Below are 6880 nucleotides of genomic sequence, written 5' to 3'. Positions count from 1 at the left end.
ATATCCGTGGTGGGCAAGGCACAGATAGCCCATTGTTTGATGGTGAATAAATTACTGTAAGTATTCCATGTTGATTGTATTTTATTACAAAATTTTTCACGTAAATTTATCAGCTTAAAAATTCATCTTTTTTTTTTTTCTTTTTGGACTTTTTCTTTCAATTGTCAGGACTATTTTATTTTTCTTTGCAGAGACAACCGAGTTATTTTTTATTATTTATTAGTTATTTTCTTTAAAGCCAACTGATTTGGTTTAAGAAAAGAAAATTGGTAAAATTCAGACAAAGTAATATGTAGTTACGTTTGGTTTGTTAGGAATTTCGCACGAAGCTTACACGCGAGCTATCTGCGCTAGCCGTCCCTAATTTAGCAGTGAAAAACTAGAGGGAAAGCATTACCATCCACCGCCAACTCTTAGGCTACTATTTTACCAACGAATAGTGGGATTGACCGTCACTTTATAACGCCCCCACGGCTGAAAGGGCGAGCATATTTGGTGACCCTCAGATTGCGATTCGAGCGCCTTAACCACCTGGCCAACATGTATTTGATTATATATATATATATTAAAATTATCAGATGCAGTAATCATCCATTAAAACTGTCTCTTACCAAGTTACCACCAGTTCTTTGGGAGGACTTTTGATGTAACTAGACCATTTGCAGGAAAGATTACAGAAGTCTCGGCTCTAAAAAAAAAAAAATAAACGAAAATGTGTCCGTATGTCCGTCGTTGTCAACGAACACGAACCATTTCTGACAGAACAATGAGGAATAATATTCTACATATGTCCACCAAGTTTCATCAAAATCCGATCATTTTTGACTGAGTTATAGAGCAAAAATGGTGTGAAAAATAGGTCCCCATGTTAATAGATAGGAATTTTTTTTTCTTGTATTTTCGTGACTTTGACACCAAAAATCAATCACTTCTAAGTTCAGTCATAGTCCAAATGTATACCAACTTTCGTCAAAATCCATTCAGTCATTTTCGAGAAATCTTGCTGACAAATACACACACACACAGGGGTGAAAACATAACCCCCATCCAATTTCGGTGGAGGAGGTAATTACGGGTTTTGTAGGTCGTACTGAGCCACTCAGAATGCCACAATCCGATTTGTAATACGCTGATACATATAAAAATACAGGGACGGATAAGTTGATATACATCATCAGATGTGTTGATGAACCCGCAAACTGTCAAATCTCAGTTCTTGTGGCACTGACATTGTTTCTGGAATTACAGTTTTATATATATTTATTAAATATATTTTAAAAACTTGCAAAAAGCACCGATAGGTGTGTCTGTATTATTCGGACTGGGGAGATCACTTCGAAATAATGATAATGAAACCTAATCTTTGTTGACAATCACGCGTGAAAAGGACTGTTAATTAAATACAATATCTGAAAAAAAAATACACGCCAGCTTTGCTAAATATAATGGTATGAAAGTGCCATGTTAGCCTCGGCAAGGTCTCTTGGATGTACATTTTCTTAGTTAAAATTTAAATCCAAAAATTGGAGGGCTCAGAGCTAGTCTCACAAGGACTCCGAACCCAGCACCTGGCACATTAGTGCCTGACTGTCCACTGGACTCTTGTGCATTCTGATTCACACTTCTTCCCGTTGGGTTCGTCAGGGATATCTGTAACATGGGTGTCATTAAGTTTTGGGTTTCTCTCACTAGTTAGGATAAATAAGCATACGACTATCGCGTCAAGTATACATCCAAACAAAATCTTAGAATTTTTTTAAACAGTAATTTCAGAGAGAGACTAATGTTACAAGAATTGAAGAGTGGTCTTCGTTAGATTTGTTTCACGGTTACACAAATATATATTCTTCCTGGTAAACAAACAAAGATGAAATGTACAGCAGCTGCCTACTTCAGAATGACGCTTGTAGAGAAAGACCGGGAGGATTAACCTAGAAAAGTAGCTCTGATAAAAAAGGATGACATTAGAGAAAGACTAGGAGGATTAATCTAGAAAAGTAGCTCAGATAAAAAAGGATGACATTAGAGAAAGACCAGGAGGATTAACCTAGAAAAGTAGCTCAGATAAAAAAGGATGACATTAGAGAAAGACCAGGAGGATTAACCTAGAAATGTAGCTCTGATAAAAAAGGATGACATTCGAGAAAGACCAGAAGGATCAACCTAGAAAAGTAGCTCTGATAAAAAAGGATGACATTAGAGAAAGACCAGGATGATCAACCTAGAAAAGTAGCTCTGATAGAAAAGGATGGCATTAGAGAAAGACCGATAGGATCAACCTAGAAAAGTAGCTCTGATAAAAAAGTATGACATTAGAGAAAGACCAGGAGGATCAACCTAGAAAAGTAGCTCTGATAAAAAAGGATGACATTAGGGAAAGACCAGGAGGATTAACCTAGAAAAGTAGCTTAGATAAAAAAGGATGACATTAGAGAAAGACCGGGAGGATCAACCTAGAAAAGTAGCTCAGATTAAAAAGGATGGCATTAGAGAAAGACCGTGAGGATCAATCTAGAAAAGTAGCTCAGATTAAAAAGGATGACATTAGAGAAAGACCGGGAGGATTAACTTGGAAAAGTAGCTCTGATAAAAAAGGATGACATTTCGAAACACTTTTGCTTTTCGTCTTCAGGTGGAAAAATGTTCTTCACATCAAGTGTCACGCTTAACTGGGCAGTTGCTGCCAATTTCACCCAAGTTTTTCGTAAACGAAATCATAATATTATTTAAAGATGAGCACAGAACAGGTAATAGTTTTTTTTATTGTTATTGTTTGTTGAGGAGGCGTAACGACTTTTGTACTCCTGTAGTATGCGCACATCCAAACGGAGAAAAACTGTTTACATTTATAGCACGTGTGGTACGAAACAACCTTATAGCCACGTTGAAATGATATATTAATAGGTTCTATCTCACTCAACATGGATCTGTGTCAGTCTCACCCAACATGGACCTGTTCCAAACAGCCTCCTTTTAAACGATGGGCCTGGCATGTTCTGGTGGTTAGGGCGGTTGACTCGCAATTTGAGGGTCGCAGGTTTGAATCTCCGTCACTAAACATGCTCGACTCGCAATTTGATGGTCGCGGGTTCGAATCTCTGTCACCGAACAAGCTCGCCCTTTCAGCTGTGGGTGCGTTGTAATGTGACGGTCAATCCTACTATTCGTTGGTAAAACAGTTGGCTGTGGATGGTATTGACTAGCTGCCTTCCCTATAGTCTATCTATCACTGCTAAATTAGGGACGGCTATCGCAGCTAGCCCTCGTTTAACTTTGCGCGTAATTGAAAACAAACAAAACTCATACGATCATGAACATGGTAAGGTAAAATTCTGAAGCTCACTGGAAATAGAGAACACAAAACAGTTATTTCAGTTTAGTCACGTAAATAGAAGCATGGTATAGACCTTTAGTTGCCAAGTCTACCAAAAGGAACTCTACAGTAACGTTTCGAAATGCGCGATCTAAAACTCTGTTAACGATAGTATTTCTACTTTTAACAGTATTTATGCGGTAAGCATAACAAATCTCATTTAAAAACAAACCGGAAACTGTACACAAGCAACAGGAAGTTCCTGGAAGAAGTTGTTCAACTGAACAAATAGATATTGAACCCTTGTCTTAATTTTTGAACAGGAACTTTTGTAGTCACTGAGCTTAGTTTAACCTGAATTGTATTTTTAGACATTAAAGCCACGCACACCAAGTTACGTTAAATTTCCTCCCGGCTAAACAACAATACAAATTTAGAGATACAGTATTTCCGGAAGTAATCGGAAACAGACGAATCTGGATAAAACACAACTTCATAAAGAAAGGAGCTTACTACTCTTGTTTTAATAAAAAATATAAAAAATCATGAGTATATTATGAAATAATATTTGTTTGATACATTCGGGTCTTAATTTTTGTTTCAACATTTGAAAATACCCACACCTGTTTTTGGAATGTTTTATTTGTGTGTGTGTGTTCAGCTTACCTTGAGATTTGGAACCCAACATTACGACGTTGTAGGTTAACGTCATACAGTCACTGTACCATAATACTAGCCAATCCACCTCCGGATTTAAAAAAAAAAAAAAATAAGTTCTAAGTAGAAAAATAGATAATAAAGTATTCCAGGTAAGAGGCACGTGAAGTTCTTAAGGGGGTTTTCCCCACCATCTGTTCAACACTGGCTTGTATTCGTAATGTACGAGGTAATTCCTCTGAAACAATTTGGTGCCAGGCACCGTTTATAATAATAAACGTATGATCTGGATAACCTATGTATAAAAATTGTGTTACACAAGCTGATGAATTATATTATTTCTATGAGTGAGAAATTATGCTACTAAGTTTAAGAAACTATATTAAAAAGTGTGAAAACTATGTTACTAGGCGTAAGAAACTATACTAAAAAAGTGTGAAAAACTATGTTACTAGGCTTAAGAAACTATATTACAAAAGTGTGAAAACTATGTTACTAGGCCTAAGAAACTATACTAAAAAGTGTGAAAACTATGTTACTAGGCGTAAGAAACTATACCAAAATGTATGAAAAACTATGCTACTAAGTTTTAGAAACTATATTAAAAAGTGTGAAAAACTATGCTACTAGGCTTAAGAAACTATATTAAAAATGTGAAAAACTATGTTACTACGCTTAAGAAACTATATTAAAAAGTGTGAAAACTATGTTACTAGGCGTAAGAAACTATACTAAAAAGTGTGAAAAACTATGTTACTAGGCGTAAGAAACTATACTAAAAAAGTGTGAAAAACTATATTACTAAGCTTAAGAAACTATATTACAAAAGTGTGAGAAACTATGCTACTAGGCTTAAGAAACTATATTAAAAAGTGTGAAAAAACTGTAATCCAAAATGAGAAACTATATTTAAAAAGTGATAGACAACTGATAAAAGCTGAGAAATATATTATAAAGTGTGATAAAACTGTCATCCAAAATGAGAAACTATATTATAAAATGTGATAAAACTGTAATCCAAAAAGAGAAACTATATTACAAAGTGTGATAAAACTGTAATCCAAAATGAGAAACTATATTATAAAGTGTGATAAAACTGTAATCCAAAATGAGAAACTATATTAAAAAGTGTGATAAAACTATAATCCAAAATGAGAAACTATATTAAAAAGCGTGATAAAACTGTAATATAAACTGAGTAACTATTACAAACTAAGAAACTATTATAAATTGTTTCAAAGCTGTAATACAAACCGAGAAACTATATAATAAACTGTGATAAAAGTGTAATACAAAAAGAGAAACTATTAAAAAGTATAAGCTGTAATACAAAGTGAAAAAAAACACTATTAAGTGTTGTGAAACTGTAATAAAAAGTAAGAAACTATATTATAAAGTGTTGTGAAACTGTTATAAAAAGTAAGAAACAATATTACAAAGTGTTGTGAAACTGTAATAAAAAGTGAGAAACTATATTATAAAGTGTAAGAAAACTGTAATAAAAAGTGAGAAATTATATTATAAAGTGTAAGAAAACTGTAATAAAAAGTAAGAAACTATATTATAAAGTTTAAGAAAACTGTAATAAAAAGTAAGAAACTATATTATAAAGTATAAGAAAACTGTAATAAAAAGTGAGAAATTATATTATAAAGTGTGAGAATAGTGTAATAGAAAGTGATAAAATATATCATAAGGTACAGAGACTACTTGAATCTATATTAGGAAGTGTGTGTAAACTAGTGTAAATTGTGAGAAGCTATATTACAGAATGTTAGTATTTTGTGTGACAAAATCTACAACAGTGTGTGAAACGTTAAGTCATATGGCAACTGAAAGTGTAAAGACAAGGTATATAAAACTACAAAAGCAATAATTCCGCTTTAAGCGTTCATCTGAAATAGTTGTACTTATGTTTGCCTAATTTCAAGTTGACGTAGTATGTTTATAAACACAGAGATGGCCCCTTATCGAGTACCTAGACAACAGGTAGCGAAAACATGAGTATGAAAATCGACCACCATGATTATCACTTGTACCCAATGTATAGATAAAACAACAGGATTGCAAGTTTCACAGACTTTACTGAAAGCAAAACCATGCATCATTTAATATCGTGAAAGTGATCATACAAAAGTCAATATATAACAAAACATGCCATATCAAGTGAAGCAGTAATAAAAAACACAATGAAATCCACTGGAAGAACAAAATAAAATTCACTGGAAAAACTTTAAAGATCGCAAAGAAATCCAATGAAATAATACTAAAGATCACAATGAAATTCAATGAAATAATACTAAAGATCACAATGAAATTCAATGAAATAATACTAAAGATCACAATGAAATCCAATGAAATAACAGTAAAGATCACAATGAAATAACACTAAAGATCACAATGAAGTCCTATGAAATAACACTAAAGATCACAATGAAATCTAATGAAATAACACTAAAGATCACAATGAAGTACTATGAAATAACACTAAAGATCACAATGAAATCTAATGAAATAACACTAAAGATCACAATGAAATCTAATGAAATAACACTAAAGATCACAATGAAGTACTATGAAATAACACTAAAGATCACAATGAAATCTAATGAAATAACACTAAAGATCACAATGAAATCTAATGAAATAACACTAAAGATCACAATGAAATCTAATGAAATAACACTAAAGATCACAATGAAATCCAATGAAATAACACTAAAAATCACAATGAAATCCAATGAAATAATACTAAAGATCACAATGAAATCCAATGAAATAATACTAAAGATCACAATGAAATCCAATGAAATAACAGTAAAGATCATAATGAAATCTAATGAAATAACACTAAAGATCACAATGAAATCCAATGAAATAATACTAAAGATCACAATGAAATCCAATGAA

This window comes from Limulus polyphemus, unplaced genomic scaffold (genome assembly GCF_000517525.1).
Source record: "Limulus polyphemus unplaced genomic scaffold, Limulus_polyphemus-2.1.2 Scaffold7530, whole genome shotgun sequence".
NCBI classification, from domain to species: Eukaryota; Metazoa; Arthropoda; class Merostomata; order Xiphosura; family Limulidae; genus Limulus; species Limulus polyphemus.
The sequence above is the reverse complement of the archived record's forward strand: the minus strand, read 5'-3'. Positions refer to the sequence as shown.